The sequence below is a fragment of the Egretta garzetta genome, unplaced genomic scaffold, assembly GCF_000687185.1.
Source record: "Egretta garzetta isolate BGI_Z169 unplaced genomic scaffold, ASM68718v1 scaffold22, whole genome shotgun sequence".
Taxonomy (NCBI): Eukaryota; Metazoa; Chordata; class Aves; order Pelecaniformes; family Ardeidae; genus Egretta; species Egretta garzetta.
This window is the reverse complement of record NW_009259102.1, coordinates 48,308-68,259: the sequence shown is the minus strand read 5'-3', so window position 1 is coordinate 68,259 and position 19,952 is coordinate 48,308. Positions and strand designations below refer to the sequence as shown.

General features: G+C 37.9%; 1 protein-coding gene across 4 annotated transcripts in view; it reads right to left on the bottom strand.

The window, feature by feature from the left end:
• The window catches only part of PTBP3 (polypyrimidine tract binding protein 3), a 51,474-nt gene extending 31,786 nt beyond the window's left edge, over positions 1-19,688 (bottom strand). For all 4 annotated transcript variants that reach the window (XM_035890819.1, XM_035890817.1, XM_035890818.1 and 1 more), the window contains exons 1-3: positions 19,550-19,688; positions 16,473-16,566; positions 14,202-14,269 (exon numbers count right to left, since the gene is read on the bottom strand). The gene's annotated coding sequence lies outside the window, so the exon portion shown is untranslated. The remainder of the gene's footprint in view (positions 1-14,201; positions 14,270-16,472; positions 16,567-19,549) is intronic.
• Between the last annotated feature and the right edge of the window lie 264 nt (positions 19,689-19,952).

Below are 19,952 nucleotides of genomic sequence, written 5' to 3'. Positions count from 1 at the left end.
ACATTCTTCTAGTACCAGTGGCACTATGCCAGCCACTAGGAAGATAATTAACTCTGTCCCAGCCGAAACCAGGACAAGTTTTCACAGCACAACAGTCTGAGAGGAGACAGCTACTTAACCAAGTGAGCTGCTTGTGCCAGTTTACCATGAGGCCTCACAGGCGGAGGTGAAATGGCAGTCAGGAGAAGCAAGCTCAGCTGCCTAACCTTTCACTGGTAAACCCTTCTTCCAGCACAAAGCTAAACTCATAGAGAGATGCACCATAGGTCTGTTTGAGTGTCAGCAGGACAATTAGGTGATGAATATTCTTTCTTTCAGACCTGTGGGAAATGTAGGTAAGTGGAATTCTTCAACACAACAACAGCTACTGGCCCAGGGCTGGAACAGCTTCCTCTGTTCCCTTACTCACCCTATCATTCCAAACCCATTAATGATCTCCTAACTTGTTAAGACTGCTTTTTCTTAAACCGTAAGACTTTCCACCTCTCCTATTTCATTTTTACATTTGTTTGGAATTATTAAGTGGTGATGGGTAAGGTAAGAGCAGTAGAGCACCTTACAGCTAGTTCAAGTTTATTCTCTCCTATTGAGCAGGAATTAGAAACCAGTTGCTTGGACAGCATAATCAGATTTTGAATATTTCTTTAAAAACAGGTAAAATTTATAGTGCCAAGCAACCAGTTCAGTAAGGGGCCTCTACAAAGTGTAGCACTCAATGATAGGTTAATGAAACCAATTATTCTTCTGTATCTACCATGGCCAATTTCCCAGACTAAATAAGGCATATTACAGAACTTCAGACTACAGCAATAGATGACTTTCCTGAAATGACTTAAGCTGTTCTATGATTTTTAAATTTCTTATACTAATATATGTTAATGATTCTACAATTCAAGTATAAAAAAAATGCTGCACTCATAGTGAAGAGGTATAGCAAACATCTGAAAGTCAGCAGCTCTAGGTTTCTAAAGTCTTCGCGAGTCACATATAGTTGGAAACAGGAGGGTAAGTCTGGTCTAAAATATATCTTTAGAACATGTTCTATTTCTCAAAACTATATCAGGTATCTATTCAGCATTACTTCTGGAATCAATGAATCCTATAAAGTGCCTTTTAATTTTTAAAGACTGTATGTAAACAAACCCACCTTTTTTCCCCCAACTTTCAGCTGCAGTATTTTCCTCCTCTCTCCCTTGCTAGTCACAAATTCTTCAGTACAGTTCAATTAGTCACAAAGGGATAGGCTCAGAGAAGCTTATATTTCATCTGAAATACATATTGCTTGTTTTCCTAAAATACAGCTAGTCACCTTTCTAGACCATTATTTCTAAGTCAACAACCAGGAAGAATATGATCATTGCTTTTTACTATAAGACAGCTAGAACAACAAAAAAAGGGGCACAATTTTAAGGGAAGATAATTATTTCAAAAGGCACCTTTCTCCCTGCATATAAATTAAAGTTTTGTATATTTTCCCACAAGATTCTACATGGCAACTAATGAATTTTTGTTCCAAAAAGGGCACACTTTGAAACACAACAATTTCAAGCTATACCAGTGAAAAACTGTTGTTGAATGTAAATGAACGGTTCTAATGAATACCTTATTAATTTTTATAGAATCCAGTTGTGAAAAAAAACCCCTAAGCGTCATAAGAAGAGTGAAAATTTCTATTATCTTCTACTTCTGCAGTAAGCCCTCTAAACACCTGCTATATTCCTTTACTCTTTCTTCCACAAACCGTGTTTCCAACTGAGATGCAACACCTACTTCCAAAATGAGGATTTAATGTGAAGTATAATGCAATTGATGCCAAAATAAAAAGATTTCAAAGAAAGAGGAGGTAAACTAAGGGAAATTTCAAACTCATGTATTTGTATTAAAAATAAATAAACTGACCTTACAAAGAAAAAGCTGCCATTTTGGTAAACTGAAACAGAAGAAAATTATAGGCAATGATTACCAACAAGCAAGCCTCCTTTCCTCCACTGCAGAGACCCCTGCCAAACACATTGGCTCAGCAGGCTGTTCGTCAGTTGTCCTGGAAGCACATTGTTTTAGCGCAGATAGCTGCTCTTCTGCAGGCTTAAATGCTCAGTGGCTCTGTTAGAAGCACAGTCCGCTCTGCTGCCTCTGTTATCAATTACTGAAGCTCCCTGCTACACTAGTAAAAAGACGCTGTACACTTTCAAAGAGTCATGCAACAGTAATTAAACAGTGGAAAGGAAAAGAATGAATCAAGTTTTAGGCTTGTTAAATTCACTAATGAAAAGATACAGGTTTGATTTTAGAACAACAAATAATTAGTAAAGCTGCGGCAGTGACCAGAAATCCAGGGACTTGTTATTTAAAGAACTCAGGTTTAACTGAACCTTTTTTCTGTTATTAACAGTACTCACCAACTACAATAACAGAAGAAAGTATAAATTCTGGAATTACCTCAGCCCCATGACCTAACTATGACCTGGGCATTCCTTTTCCACTTTCCACACATTCTAAGAATTTTGTTCTTCCCTTCTCCCTAAAATAAAAAGGCAACTCAATATATGCCAGGTATAATTACCACAAATTTTTGTTTTTTCTCTTTTCTAGGGACAGTTTGCTTATGTCCTCACCAATATTAAGGCATACAATTTGGCTACTTGCTAAAATATTTTCCTAAGAAGGTGAATTGCTGCTTTCAGTTTTTAGGATGGAGAGTGGGAGAAGGCATATGAGTAGTTTGACTCATTTAGTTGCAGAACATAGTCTTTAAAAGATGTTGTAAGTACTACTTAAGCGTACCAAGTAAACCCATATCTAACAATGTTACTATCCCATATACATAAGACTCATAAAACACCTGATCTGATGGATGTGACAGAGACAGATAATTGGACAGAAACCTAAGAATTAATTCAGACTATAATTCAGAAATAACAGAAATTTATTCATAATAACACTGGAGCTGAATTTTCTGATTCAAAGTCTTCAACAGAAATACCAGCTTAGGCTCCTCTTCCCACATACTTCCATCCCACTTTCCCACTGTGAACCACATGGACAAACTAATTTGATAAAAAAAATAATCCATGATCTTGTCTGCAGCAGAATCACAGAGCTCTGTCTGTATACCTGGTGGCATGGTTTCACATTACATCCCAGCTGAATTAATGGGGTTTTGCCACAAAGGTGAACAGAAGATTTTTTGGAGGGGAGCATCATTTCCTATCCCTCTATTCTACTCCATCTTGCTAAAAGGGAAGCAAGTTCAATTTGCCAACAAAAGGCAAACTCCCCTCCAAAAAATCAAAAAACCCCAAACAGCCTAGCCTCCCCAGATGAGCTAGATCTGAAGGTCAGAGTAACAGAAGAGACTCAAACAAGACTTCACTTTTTTAGCATCACTAAATGCTGAATGTCCTTCATGAAAACATAGCCTCATTAGTGACATGGTGCGAAGGGTAAGCAGCAATGCAAAGGGAAGTTTTGTCTGTATTGCTTAGATTTAATAACAAACAGGTCACAATACACATAGTACCTTCCATAGTAGAGACAGTAAGTAGAGCTATTTGTTAAAAATGAATTAGTAATATCTATTTTCCTCTAAACAAGAGATATTTACAGTCAATCTGTAATTTATTTCTTCCAAAAAGAGCTTTCCTGCAAAAATAGTTTAACAACTGTAATACTTGCATTGTTTACTTGCCTACTTCTAGACATTATGTAAAGAGACAGACTCTGCATTTCTATTCACAGGAAAACTAGCACCATCCAACTATAAAATTTAGGTGAAGACAAGATATTACAGTTTTATGGGGATATAACCAGAAAAGTTAATACCAGGCTTCAGCTTCTTATAGTCTGCCTTATCTCAATACCATAAAAACTTCTGTGTCCTTTTTCTACTATGACTTTTACAGGAGGAAAATCAGAGGAAAATACTGTCACAGATACAAACTTCATAGTAAGCATCATGAATACCAGGTCACGTTTGGGAGATTTTAATAAATCGCATGCAAAATCTGATTATTACAGCTTTACTTGTGTATCAAGCCTGTCCCTCAAAGCAACATATCTACACTGCATTCTGAATTTGTAAGACTTTGCTTGCACTCACAGGTTTACTTGCCAGCTCAGTCATTTGCATTAACAATCTCCAACATTTCCAACTTTAACAGAACTTACTTGTGCCAGGCTCAACTTCCAACATGCCTATACTCTTTCCATGCTTCATCTACTTTTATGAATTCGTATGTCACTTTGGTGAAAGCTAGTGAAGAATCCCAGAACTGGACTGTCTCTATCAAAAGAAGCAACCAAACAAGCAAGACCAAATTGTTCTTGAAAAAAAGCTCTCCCAATGCTAATTCAGTTTGGTCCACACATATTCAATGGATTTGAAAGTTGCTCTGTTTAACTAAGAAGAATTTAAGAATTAAAGTATTTGGTCACTTTACTAGCATTCCAGTTCCTATGTAAACTGAAAATATGAGAACGCACATATTAGATCAGTCCAAAAAAAATCTAGCACTCCTAACAGGTGATGCCCAGGAAAGACTTTAAGAAGAAAATAAGTATATGACAATATTCTCTCAAAATATTCTCCCAGAACCACACAAACACACATGCACACAAACATAAGTTAACTGAAATAGAAAAACCCACATGATACATATCCAAAAGAAAGAATAAACACTCGAGATATGAACAACATGCTAAGCACTTAAGTAAATGTGTTAATATAGTGTATCCTTCACAGTAATGACTTTTACCACACAATGAAAATCAACATCTAAGTAAAGGAAGAAGTGTAAATGACATTAGTCTTTAAAACAATTCATCTGTGGACAGGAAAAAATAATTTTAACCATGATTTAAACGAGACATTTTAAAACAACCCATTCTGAATGTCAACCAAACTTCCCTTTAGAGGGAGACTAATACCAGCAACCAAATAACATAGCCTACAGCAGAATTCACTGACTTCTAGACTGCCTTCCCAAATCTTATGGCAGTTAGTCTATAGTATAAAGTTATATCAATGTACAAACAAAGCTCCAAGTAACAAGCCTTTATATTTCTAGGACATACATTCTTTAGGCACCCTCATTGGTTTTGACCTTGTGAAACAGATTGCAGGACTAGAGGATACAGGGATACACACAAGGTCAGAAAATGTTCACAGACAAGGTTTTGTCTACTTACACAATACATGCATATTTATCTCATTATTTTCATAAAATGCAATTTCAAGCCTGCAATAATTGTAAGTGACCATTTTTACAAATGCTAAGTTGTTTTTCACTGTATGATATGTGGGAAAACCACACTTCTCCCCTCCACACACACTAACACAATCTTCAAAATATTTACCAAGAATGAAACCTGCAAAAGGCAGATGGTATCACATAGGCTCAGAGCAAACTGGTAACAACTTCAGCTTCATAAAACACAGACTGCAAAGTTCTATGGTGTCACAGTTTGGGTGAGGACAGATTAAATGCATTAATTAGTAAGCAATAACTGGTTTTTTTATTCCCTCTGTGAAAGAGTGATTATTAATGCAAGGAACACTACAACAGGTGGTGTTATACAGAACACTACAGAAAAGTGCTATTTTGCTATTTCCCCCTTCCTTGCTGAAAGGAAGGGTGTGTACCAGAAGGTCAGACTTACGGGCCTGCAACATGACCCTAATTACTTGCGTGATGTCAGCTCAGTAGGCCAAGGCACATTCCACCACTGCTCAACACCTCAGTACACTCATTCACCTCACAATAAGGAGGAGGAAGCTACTCATATCTTAGATTTTCAGGTCTACAAGACTGTAACAGCCACGGTTAAGATTACAAGTACTCCCAACAGTATGGTGATGGAGAGACCAAGGAGGTATCACAGAATCGCAAGGGTTGGAAGGGACCTCAGGAGATCATCTAGTCCAACCCCCCTGCTAAAGCAGGCTCTCTTAGAGCATTCTACACAGGACTTCGTCCAGGCGGGCTTTGAATATCTCCAGAGATAGAACAAAGCATTAGCATTTGGACTATCCCATGCAGGGCAAGTGTTGGGATGGTAGCCAGGTTCAACTGAGAGTCCAGATCCTCCAACAAGTCTGCAGTGGCAAGGCAAGTCCACAGTCAAGCCGGGGTGTCAAGTAAAGATCAGGTCCCATGAGTAATCCACAAGTCAGTTTGTCAGTCAGGGTCTAGATCAACAAGATTCTCAGCCAGCCACAAGCATGGCTATGACGGAGCTGCAGACGGGCACCCATAGGACAGTCTGGGCACTGTCTCAAATAGAGTCCATGGGCAGAAGGTGCAGGTGGAAGTCCCAGGCGAGGCTTGGCTTATCAGGGTCATTAAGATGTTTTAGTGCACTCAGGGGCCTGATAATATCTTTCTTGCTGCTTGGATTCACAGTCTCAGGTAGCCAACTCCTTGGTCATCCGTGACTGCCATTGGACATAGACCACAGCCACTATGCCTCCCAGTTATACAGCTCTAAGCTACTGGCACACATATCCCAGCATTGTAATCATCAAGTTAGTTGACTTTCCTCTACTCCTCATTTATAACCAGTCTTTAGATCACTATTTAAGGGATGTGTGGTTTCAGTTTCTCACACCATTAGTGGGTTTTGTGGCTTTTCAGCCCTTCTTTCAGTCTAGCAGAATCTGCAGCGAGAAACCACCCCTTCACATGGATGCCAGGAGAGAAAAAGTTAGGATATGCTGCCCAGAGCACAGCCATACATCCTCGACTCCTATTTCTTCAAACTGCCCCTTAAGGAACACACACTGCTCCTCCCTTCTTTCCCACCAGGAAGCACAGTCTTATACCACAGATGCCCCAGAAAGCATACAGAAGATTTGCTACATTCACGATACACTGGGAATTGCTGAATGACAAGAGAAAACAGGGAAGGGAAAAACTTAAACTCCACTGTTACTGTTTTACGTGTTTCAAGATGTTGGTGCTATCTTATATACACTATTAAAACACTGTATTAAGTCAGAGTTAGTGTTATCCTACATCCAATATTAACACATGATACTGAATAGTAGCCAGTGTTATCATACAGAGGAGTTAGGATCCACTGTCTATGCTACTAGCACACCTCACATAGAAGTGCTAAGTACACTCCTACCCCTGGCTCCTCTCCTCCCAGAGAACTAACCCAGAAGCTGTAAGTGGTCTCAGCATCATGGACATTCAGACAGCACTACTGCTGTACAGTCCTCTTTTCACAGTCCAAAACCTCCTTCAGATCCTGTGTCTGACACCAGCTTTTTAGTAATGGCATGGTTTAGGTCAGGACAAACTAAACACCGGAATTAATTAGCATGAAACAACTGGATTCATGCAAAGGAAACGTGACTTTTTTGTGCTTCTGTAAAAGAGTGATTATTAATGCAAATAACACTATGAAGTTACAGGGAAATGGTTCTGCCTACTTCCCCCTTCCTTGATGAAAGGAGCCAACAGCATCAGGAGGAGTAAGGTGCTGAGTGTGTCGGTTCCAGCCATACTAGCTTGATCCCAGATGTCCCTGGAGGTCCTCTATGGCCAGGTCTCCTTAAAGACAGAGGACAGTACCTTGCCCCTTCAGGATGACATGGATAACATTTACAAAGGGAGAGCGTCTTCCAGATTGTGTGATCTTTACTGGTCGAGCCATTACTTGTGGATTGGTGCAGTGAGTCACTGGGCAAATATTCCTGTGTAGGTTCAGTCTGACCTGAATTGCACCTCCTTGTTTCCTATCAACCACCTGATTGTGCTTTATCTAACGAAAGTCCCATCCTTAACAACTATGTAGCAACATATGGGAGGTCAAACTGTGGGCATCCAACATCACCCTAATTACTTAAGTGATGTCAGCTCAGTAGACCAAGATATATGGTAACTGTGGCTCATGAACAATCGATCAAGAGAAATGAAGTAGTACAGACACTGAAACACTAGGAAAGCTGTCTAAGGGGAATCACGTCTCTTTATCATCTTAAAACTACTATACAGCTTATTACAAGTAGTATGCTACCACAGGGAAGTCCTGTTTTCTCTGAAGTACACTTGTAGTTACATTTCAAAGCTGCTTCAGATTTATCATACTCTACAGTTCTTACACAAAAAGTCTTGATATATTCACTGCAACTACAGATGAATATAAACAATACAAGGCACAAAATCCCACAAGCATTTCAATGACTTGAGACTACCTGAGAAGAAATCAACTAAGACTACTTCTGCCACAATTTCAACATTTAACTAAGCTATCAAATGGGAAAAGAACACATTGATGAAATATTCCTTTTTACATAAAGGCGCTGTCAATTTTCAATTATTATAAACTATCAATGACTACTTTCCCTTGAGCAGAATTCCTAAAAGTTGAATTATTTAGCATTCTAAATCTACGAATGCCCTTTTAAAGTGCCCAATATTATAATAAATTTTATTACTAAATATTACAATCAGTTTTATTCTTAAATGCATCAAAATGAGTTTGTCAAACTGGAGGCCAGAGCAGCATCCCCAGGAAAGACACTTCACATCCTTCTCTCCTAATGATGACATTCTACAAGACAACCTGGGGGACTCCATGCTGGGCTCAACCATGGCATGGAAGGCTACGTACAGAAACCAAATTCTGCCTCTTCTACCTTCTGCAATAGAGCTTATACATACTAGAAAGTGGGCTTGGTATCCCAAGTTTAGTGGTTTCCTTGGTTATCCCAAGTTAATCCCCTTTCTCTCCTCCTGGGAGTTACCCTGGAGTTGTCTTCACAACTTTAAGAGAGAAGCTCAGTGTTTTTCACATCCAAGAGTCTACTTCAGCCTTTGCTTATATGGGCTTCAAATACATACATAGGCTTATACTGGACAGTTGAATTAATGTGAAAAGTTGTTAAGCAACATTTTCAATTATGAGAAGCACCATTCCTATTTTTTGTAACATGGAAAACAATAGTAACTTAAAAGATCAGGTTAAATAGATTCAGCATGTTAGCTTGAGCTCAGATGAAGAAAGCTCTATATCAACACAAGGAATTTTATAGTCTCTAATGCTCCTGGACAAAGATTCCTGACATTTAAAATAGAAACCTCAACTCTCAAGGTGTTCTAAAGCTGGAAGTATCACATATCACATACCTCTGCTTTGTATTATGACACAAGCACAGAATTATCTACCCCTTAAGGTCTGCAAAATTGTGTAAGTGTGGGAGCAGGAGAACAACACTGTAGGTTATTCCACAGAACAGTTTTCATTTGTTTCCTCTTCTGTAAGGCAAATAATAATTTGCCTTTTACTCAGTACCTTGTGATGAAGGCATGACAAAACCAATCAGCACCACAACTCGATAGGTACACTGTTGCCATTGCTTTCCCTTCCCAATCCTGACAACTACTCATAGAGGCAGGTCAATATTAAGTTTCACTTTACTGTTTGCTGCCTTTAATAGAATGACACACTTCCCTGTTTCCCACAGATTTTGGAACTACTGTTTTTATACGAAGATTGTTTTAATGGTGTGAAATACAAAATAAACTAAGGACAGCTTAACTCTCATCAACTGCTCCTAGTACAGTGGGTAGAATTCAGGAGTGTTCTGACACTATTACTGATCTGAAGGACAAGCAAAGAGAAACTACTTATTATCTGCACTTGTCACAGAACAGCATCACACAATCTCAGGAACTGCTTTACGACTTTTGCACCACTATTAGCTCATGTATTTGGGATGTAAGATTATGCATGGGGAACCAAAGAATCCAAAAGCCAATAAAACTGAAAAAGCCTCAAAATTAGCAATGCTAAAGTAAAAGTGATCTGCAGATCATAAAATAATATAAATAATAATAATATAAATAATAAATAAATAATAAATAATATTTTGCTCTTGAAATTTTGTATGTTCCATCAGTATACAAATTGAAGATGCCAGGAAGTAAATTATTAGCTTACCAGAGAAATTACAGAATTCCTATACCAATCATGCCTTTTTAAAGATTCACTATCACAGAGGCTTTTGTCCTCTTCTTGGTTCTTCCCTCTAACATACAATTTCCAGACTCTCAACTAAATTGGGTCAGTGGGAGAAGCTGCAGTGCAGTGAGGAGAGATGAGTGGTAAAATAAACTACCACCAACAAAAGCAACCCTGAGCATGTGATCACCAAGAGCTGTAAAATTAGTATGACAAGTTATGTTTTTAAATGAACATAAAACATGCATCATCATTCTTAAAGAATAAAATAGCTCCACTTAGTATAAAGGCTTTAAACTCTTCCTAAGGGACAAGAATCACACACAGCTTTGAGTGCTCCAGAGACCAAGCAAGCACCGTGACACAGAAGCAGAGCTTCCTTTGAAACTGTGCATCAAAAAGAAGATAACAGCTTTTCTTTGTAGCATCACCACGGATTTACAATTTCCAATAACGTTGCTTTCTGATAGTTTAAATACAAACTTTACTAGCACTAAAGATTAATGTCTATGCCTCCTAATTAGTTTAACCCTTAAATATGTGAAGATAAAAATTTAAGTTTTCCTAATGAGTTAACACAGGCTGTTTGTTTCAAGAGAAAGTTACATCAATATATTCCTTTCAAATATATTCCTTTTTCAAACAATCAATAGGACACTCAACACAATCATTACTGAATCTTCATTCTAATTCTTAATAAACAATTGAATGCATGAGCTTGTCTGTAAATAAACACTATACAGAATAAAGCCCTGTATAGTGAGAAGATACTTAAGGTTTTCACTTGAAGTCACCATGTATCTGTATGATGTCATATTGTGTACAGTTTTATGCCATTTTACACTTTACTATGAACAAGTGTCCTGGTTTCGGCTGGGATAGAGTTAATTTTCTTCCTAGCAGTTGGCATAGTGCTGTGTTTTAGATTTGTTATGAGAATAGTGTTGACAACTTACAGATGGTTTAGTTGTTGCTAAGCAGTGCTTACACTAAGTCAAGGACCTTTCAGCTTCCCATGAGCTTCCCATGCTCTACCAACTGAGAAGGCTGGAGATGCACAAGAAGTTGGGAGGGGCACAGGCAGGACAGCTGACCCAAATTGTGTGAAGGGATATTCCATACCATATGATGCTGTGCTCAGTATATAAACTAGGGGTAAGCTGGCCAGGGCAGGGCTGCTGCCTGGGGACAGGCTGGGCATGGGTCGGTTGGTGGTTGAGCAATTGGTTTGCATTTGCATCACTTGTCTTCCTTGTCATCACTTCTCTCTCCTTTTGCTTTTTTCATTTTAATTAAAATTTATTATTATTATTATTTTATTTCAATTATTAAACTATTCTTATCTCAACCCATAAGTGTTCTCACTTACTCTTTTGATTGTCTCTCACATGCCACCAGAAGGGAGTGAGCAACTGGCTGTGTGGGGCTTAGCTGCCAGCTGGGGACAAGTCAGAAGATGTTTACATGACATAAACATCCAGTGACCTAAATAAACCACCAGTAAGCTGTCTCTTCTGAATTTGGTCAGAAGTAAGACAGGTCTTACTTTTTTTTTTTTTCCCCCGATTCTATCCCCTATCCCACTAAGGTATGAGGGGAGTGAGCAGTTGTGTGGTGCTCAGTTGCCAGCTGGGTTAAACCACAACAATAGCCTTATAAAGTACAAAAGTGCCATTACTGGACAATCTGGTTTATTGTTTATTATTATTAAAGGTTAAAATTGAGAAAGAAATGCACAGCATGAAGAAAAAAGAAAGTGACTGGCAGGATCAAAATAGCAACCAACAAATTTCTGCAAAATTTTTATATGAAACACATCCTTTTTATCCTTCACTTTTAACGCTTGTCCCTTCCAAAAACAGAAAAATGGATAAAGAGGATTCCAGGATACAGTGTTTATCAGCAGCTCTACTTTGTAGCATGAAAGACATCCACTTTTGTTACTTTGATTTCTGTTGTTCTGCAGAACTAAATCTATATAACTTAGTTTAAGAAAATAGTATTTGGGGAAAACAATTCTTGCTTCCCATGCATCCAAAAACCACCATGGATTCATAGCAAGCTGCCAAAAAGATTTGTCTCTTAACCGATAGTTCAGTTTAAAAGCATGAAAGTACTTTTTCTAACTTACAAATTTTCAGAGCCTTACAAATTGTTTAAAAACAAAAATTCCCATTCTCAATTTAACCACAACACTCTAAAGACACATGTTTTGGATTGTTTTCCCTTGGAGTATTTAATTTTTGACTTCACATTTAAAGCTTTTCTCCACAACAACAGAAGCCAGAAATTTTTTATTTTTTTAAAGGAAGATTCATGTTCTCAAACATTCACATAACTCTAGGACTAGAAGGTCTAAGAATTGTCCACTTGAAGTCAAGTGGCTGGAAAGTAATAGAAGTCTGCACAAATGATGTGCATCACATAAATTAAGTACTTGAGTAAGCTCTTGTCTTAATAGATGAAAAGATTTGCATCAAGATCAACAACAGTATCATACTTCTAGTCAGAAGCTGAATTTTCAATTACTACTTAATATTTTCCAGGAGAGTAGTGTTGTAAGCAGGAAAAAACATGGTCACACCTATGATACCCACAGTTCTTGTCCTTTTTGTCTCATCTGTGTTTTGTTTCCTCCCCACTTCCTTAGTGATATGTCTTATCAGTTTCTCACCACATGACACTTTCTCATGCAGCAGTCGCTGTTCCTCAGCCCAACTCTGCTTCATCTGTTGGAAGAATTGCTAACAAACTACCCACTGTAAGAATCATCCTTCAGATTAAAGCTTCACTATTGATACACTATTTCTATAAATCAGGGCAAAGTTCATCATCTCAGACTGCCTGGAGACTCATGATATTTCTGTTTACATTGTCCTGTGTATGCAGAAAGCCTACATCTGTTGCTTAAATGAATCCTCCATCTTTTCAGTATATATGGACAAGCTCTTCCTTCTTTTTCCCCTCTCCTAAATATCACCAGTTACACAAAATGAACTTTTCCCTTCAGTTTTACTTCACAATAATACATCCCCTAACAGTCTTCATTTCTTCCAACTCTCAATAGAATGCACAAGTCACTTGATGAAATAATAATTTTCCCTGGTCAAAGTATACCATGAAGTGATTTAACAGTAACACTAAAATCATTTTACTGTTAAGCCCAACTTCTTTAGTTTTAAACCTACCCTTTTGCTTACAAAGATACAACAAACTATGGGAGAGATATGATTCTGAGAAGAAAACCTATGAAGCAAACACAAGTCCTGAATTTTATTGATGTTTAAATCCACACATCCTGGTAATATTCTCTGTGTTTTATAAAATACCGGTCACTAGAAGTTACCACTTTTGGGCAGCCTACAGTCTTAAATTAGATTGCTGTGGTTAAACACCAAGTTATTAACACTCCTTAGCCTAGAACACAGTTTTAATCTTCACTTTGGATTGCGTGTTTTGAGAACTCCAGATCCTGCCGAGACCTGGCTTTTTTCTCATCGTGTGTTATAAGTCGCTCTCCCTATCTTTTAAGTACACAGTGAAACAGCAACTACTACCATGATAAAGAGTTCTTCCAAGAGAACATTGTTCTCAACACTCTAGGCTATGCTTGTCACCATGCACTAAAAATACTGATTTTTTACACAAAAACCAGACAAACCCTATAGCTCCAAAATAAAGTTTACAAAAATAAAAAATTCACAATGAATCATAATCTTGTTCCTTGATGATTCTACACCAAAGAGTTATTACTGTCCAGTCCTCAGCCCTACAAAGAACAACCATTACAATGCAAAAACAAGCAACTGAGAGGAGAAGCAATAAGGGAACACAGCATAGACTGAATGATCTTTGGATTTACATAGAAGTCCCATTAGTGTGTCTATATATATCAAAATATATAAATATATACACATACATTTGAGACTTATCTTACATGATGGTAAGACAAAAATTGCCATTAGCAAACCAATTTCTCTGTAGAAAGTATGTTATGGGATCCTGCAAATAAGACCTAGCAATGAAGAGTTATTTTCAAGTTACTTTTACATTTTTAAAGCACTTAATTTTACTTATGTACTTTTTTTTTCCTATTTCGGAAAACAAAGCCATTGCACATACAAAAGGTCTATTTCAATAAACTGGAAATCACATATTAGTGGATATAGCGGTCTTGTACAGAATAAAAGGGAATTATATATAAACACAGTCTTCTTCAGTGACAGACTTACGTAACACTTCCAAACTCATGACAAGTAAGACAATTCAGTTTTTGAAGCAACAGATAGCTGATTTTAACCTGGAGGAAAAAAAAAAAAAAAACAAACAAACTAGAACTGCATCAAATTATAGACACTAATATTTTTTATCAGAAAGTGATGCCTATACTCATTGACCTTTGCTTTAAACACTCACTTTAGCTCATGCATTAAGTTGATCTATAAGACTGGACAATACATGTAGTTTTGCCACCCACACTTTCACTCACACTTTCATACCCCATCCCTATAACTACTTGGTTGTCTGGAGGAGAAAGACCAAGGAAAAAAAAAATAAATTAAAAAACCTAAACAGCTCAGGAGACTGTGGATGTCTGCAGTTTGTACACATCTTCTGAAACTGACCAGTTTTATAAGGAGAGCAAGCTTTTCTGTACCTCTACCAAATTTTATTACACAGAAACAAGCTTGCTAGCACTGACAGAAACCAAATGAAAAATAAACAGATCATATACTTTTGAGTTCAAGAAGTTTCTTCCACAGAAACTAAGTTTTGTGCTACAGCTTCCACCACACCCAAGGTCTTATACTGTGCACCACATAACTTCACAAAAAATCATTACAGATTTCAAACTGACCGTGTTTTGGGAAAGGACAGGTAACTGAAACACGGCGGAATGAAACAGACATGAAGCTCGAGTAATTTTTCTGGTATCACAAGACCAGAACAAATAGCTTGTCTGTATACATGGAGCAAGAAAGAGAAATTAGAGACTAGAAAATAAAAACAGGTGAACAGACAAAGAAAAGAAAGAGTAAGAAAATGAATGCACTATAGTTGGTAGTAAAATGAGAAAATGAACAACCAAAAGCCCCGCAGAAGTGGAATCGCAAAGAAAATCCTAACCAAGCTGAGCACAGCTCGGTAGAAAAAGGCCTAACAAAACCAAGAGGGATTACATGTAATTCAGAAATTAAACTAAGTCGCCTGGTAATATTACAAGTCAGTAAAATACGCAGATGCTACATTCATTTAATTTGCAGTGGTCTTTGGGATCACTGTGGCAACATGCATTTCATGCTGACTGCCAAGCAATATAGTAAGTGTTTCTAGCCTAGAAAATGTTATGGCTGAAGGCATACAGAATCATAGAAACATTTAGGTTGGAAAAGACCTTTAAGATACGGGAGTCTCCACCTCAGAAAGGGTTAAATTGTAGTGTACACATTCAGATGGAGCCTTTTAAGTATGTTGTCACTCTGGACAAGCGCATAAATGTGCTTTGAATCCTCCCTTTAAAAATGTCTATGGCCTTTTCCAAAGTCTTGCAGACTAGGAATTACCTAGCAAGCAAGAATCAAAGGTTGGAGCAATACTCTTAACCAAATCACTGCAAGGTGCAGTAGAAGAGATCTGCAGTGGCCTGCTCTTCATTACAAATGGAAGCTGTTTCACGCCCTTCTTATGTGCCACTGCACATGTAGCTACCATGCCACCTAAAGACAAGAAAAAGGGCTACAAGTCCCTGATTTCTCCACAAGGTCTGATCCCAAATCAGAAGACATGGTAAGATTTGATTTCTGCCTATACCCGAACTGGTTTTGGATCATCCTTATTCCCATGATTAAAGCAACCCACCTCCCAAGAGATAACAATGTTTTGTTTAAATGGTAAGATCCTAGTAGGGAGTACTGACCCCACCAGACACTTGTGCATTTGAGTAAAACATGTACACTTGCACAGGGTGTAAGTATGCCAACATTATTTTGATTGCTTTGCTTCTGGTATTCACTATTGAGAAAGAATGACCTGTCGTCTTTTCCTTGACTTTAAACACCACTGTAATACACCATGCCTTTTAACAAATAAGAATGGCAGCAAGTTAAACTACCTGTAGTACAGTGTGATTAAGAAAGTTAATTGCAAAGATAATGGTTAGATTACTGAATCATATGAGCATTCATTCCATTGGCTTTCACAGGAAATTTCGGGTGCAGTTTCCTGGTCAGTTTAAGCTGGTACAAGGCTGCAGTGATCAGAGGCAGTCAATGTCATTCCCCACCCTTGTGTTTTCACAGCTCCCCCTGCAGTGACTAACAACTGCAAGGCAGCATGGTGCCAGAATAATTTACTATGTGGTTCACACACGACAATCGCTACACCACGAAGGAGGTGGAGAAATATGCTGTCCTGAGCGTGAGCAACTTTAGCTAACAAGGAAGCAGCAAGAGCAGGGAAGAGTGGTATCAACAGGAACAGCCAAATTACTTTTTTCTTTTTACCTGCCCAGCCTGCAACAGTGTCAAAATGCCGTCTCTTACTCCAGTATAAAAGTCACATCCACAGAGCTGAAAAGACAGGCTCTATTTCCACATGCTGAAATGAGAAAAAAAAAGGAGTCTCTCAAATGTAGTCTTTCATAAAGATTATGCAGCACAAAATGAAATTAAAAGTATAAATTATATACAATGGTCAAAAGCAGAAAAAACAAAAGCAAGAGTGCAATTCCATGCAACACTTAATGAAATGCAAAATAAAATAATTAAGAACTGCACCTTGAAACAACATCTCTAGGCATGCTTTTAGTACATTACTGACTCTCATCCTCACATTTTGACACAGTATTATGTCTAATCAGGATATCCTTCAAAAGAAAGTCAACTTAAACACCCTTGTGCTTATCACTTAATACCTCCAGAGGTGATTCAGCTAGCACAGGATTAGTTCAGGAGAAAACTTGACAAATACTCCCTGGTAGAACTCAGCATACTTAACTGCTGATCTTCCCTTCTCCCCCCACCAGTGTACCTAAACAGATTAGTTTTCTTGATGATAGACCAAATGAAATAAATAGTCATTTGATATCTGGTAAGGAAACTATGAGATTGATTTCTATTTTGCTATTTTCATGTTTCTGATCATGTCAGATGATTCCTATTTCTGATTTTATCAGCTATTAATAGTAAACAAGTTTGTTCAGTGAACAGTACGCTCATAAGAAGAGATAATTTCATCCATACTAGGCCTACGTTAGGTACTTTTCAAAATCACATAACTCAAAGTAGGTTAGAAACAGATAATGACAAAGGAAGTACATGCAGGAAGATGTAAGCTATGTTAATTCTACTCTACGTAGAATATAAATCCAAAAACGTCTTGTGAGCCAGAAACCTAAGGAAAATAACGTGCAAGTGGTTGATGTCTCTTTAAGAGCTTCAACATCATCACACAGAATTCAGAAGCCTTGTTAAACCTGAAGATTTAATCTGGTACTGGAGTGGCTGAATTTAACTTGCAAATATAAATTCAGCTACTGTGTTTGTTCCTGTGTTGTTCCTGATTTTTTACTCTTACTTACACACAAGGAAGTCACTAACTTTGGTTAAAGAAAAATATACATCTATATACGTATCTGGGTAGCCTTTGATAGCCAATAAAAAAATTATAGTTCATACCATTACTAATTTCCTTGAATTTAATCAGTTTAACTTGAGTCATGTTTTCCTCCAAATGCAACCATCTTGAATAAAGAGCCAGTTTCTTTGCCACAAAACAGTAAAATTTTTACAGCTTTCTAGAGATTCTTCCTGGACCAAATGAAAATGGCTTCTCTGATTTACCTCTATGTATTCTTACCGACACTAAATAGATGTTTTGGGCCTAAATTAGCTTCAGTATCCCATGGAAATAAATTAATCCTTGTATTTAATTTCCATATTAGTGCCAATGAAGTGTAATTTTACATCTTTCACTCTTCCTATTTTGAAGAGCATTTAACAACAACAACAAAAAGTCACAAGCTGGTTCATGAAAATTTTTAACTTGTTTTACTTTAAATTCTTCACGCTAGGGCAGTTTTAACCTATCACGGTCTTAGCAGCTTGCATGTTTAACTAACAGTCCCCCAGTCAAGCCCAACTCTCAGAAAGTACTTAATATCTTCTAACAAAAAAAGAACACTCCCAAACCACCCCCAAAAAACAGGCCTTCCTGAAGTGTCACAGGCAGCACCTAACAACGCAGAGCATACCCAAACTTGCAGTTGTCATCAACCACCTCTATCATTACAGGAACACCTAAAAAGCTCTACTTAAGAAAATTTCTTTAAAAACACTAAATTGATCCACCTTAAATGTACCCTTAGTCTTTGCCTTACTCTGTGACAAGCAAGTTTATTAGGAAGGTTCTACTTTGTGATGTTAGATTTGTACAGTTTAAGAACTACATACCTTTTGCTTATACTACATCTACTCAAGACGGAACGAATGTCAGCCTTGAGTTATCTTTAATATCAGTATTTCAGGGCAGTACATCAATCAACACATGCCCTTTTTTTCCTCCTCTCTTAACTGACATAACAAAACCTTTATGAAAATTAACAAACCCTTTCCAAAAGAAACTTGTTGTACTAGTTGAAAGAGAACAGGGACACCATAGGAACCATACACTCAGCTTAGATAGCTATTTCACAACCCAGGGGAAAAAAAATTGTATTCTCAAATGTATTAAAAGAAAAATAAAATTACATGTTCCTCATAAGCACATTTGACAGATTAAAAAAAACCAACAACCCACCTACAGTGAGAACTTTTGTAATTTTCTTTTGAAATTGTCCAAAAAGTAGTTTCAAAGCAAATGTGAAAAAGTGCTGATCATAGCAAAATTACTCATTACATTTTTGAATGAAGTTCTCCAAAAAGATACTTACTAACACTATTCACAGTTTGATTAATCAGAATTTATGCAAGAATATTCTTGTCAACCCACCTCCCTATCAAGGCTTCCACTGCAACAGTGTTAAAAGATGTCTTCCTTTCTTCTGTTTCAGAATTCCTATATTTCAAGAACAGCTAAGGTCACTGAGGTACAGATGTGCTTTAAGATAGTATCTGCATACTTGCATGAAGTTAGAAGCACTGTCTTTAGTGATCATTTCCATTTTCATGTATGCACACTGTTACGATTAAAAAAAAAAAAAAAAAAAAAGAAACAGTAAAGTACTTTACTGACATTAGGCATAGTCATTTTCCTGGGACAGCTGAATTTCCCACTACGGTCAGGCTTCCCAGGCTTGGGATTTTGAAATACCGATAGGCAAAGGAAAAAATACCAGCAATCACATCAGCACTTAAAAAGTAGCGTGGGAAGCTGGCAGTACGCATAATGAACGTGTGTTTATTACTTAGTTTCAAGTTAAGAAACTTTATCCTGACAGCGACAGAAGCCAGCGTACATCACACTTCCCCAGCAACGGGAGCACAGTATTTCAGATTTGCTAGAAATAATTTTATCTTCTGAGGACCACATACTGTATAAACTGTGTAACACTTTACACAGTGTTATCACTGTAACAACTTACCGTGAACCGAAGGCCTTCAGTGCGGTCTATAAAAATGCATTTAGGACTACAGGAACAATCACTCTGATTATTGATTAACCTTGCAGAATAGATGTCAGTCAGTTCACTTCCACATGCGCACTTCTATCGGGAACCAGCGACATGGCAGGCAGCAGCACCCCCACCGCTTTTTTTCTGCTACAGGACCACCCGCCAGACTCGAGGTGCAAAACTTAAGTTGCCACGGGAAACCGCCGTCTCCCGAAACTCGTCGCGACCCCCCCTCGCTGCGCAGAAAGCAGCGCGCCAAAGCGCGTTTTAACACGCCGAGATGGGTAAAACTCTCTCGTAAGACTGAAAACCCGCCAGCAAGGAGCCCCCAAGCGGCGAAGGCCACCGTCGCCCCGCGGCGTTACCGGAGGGC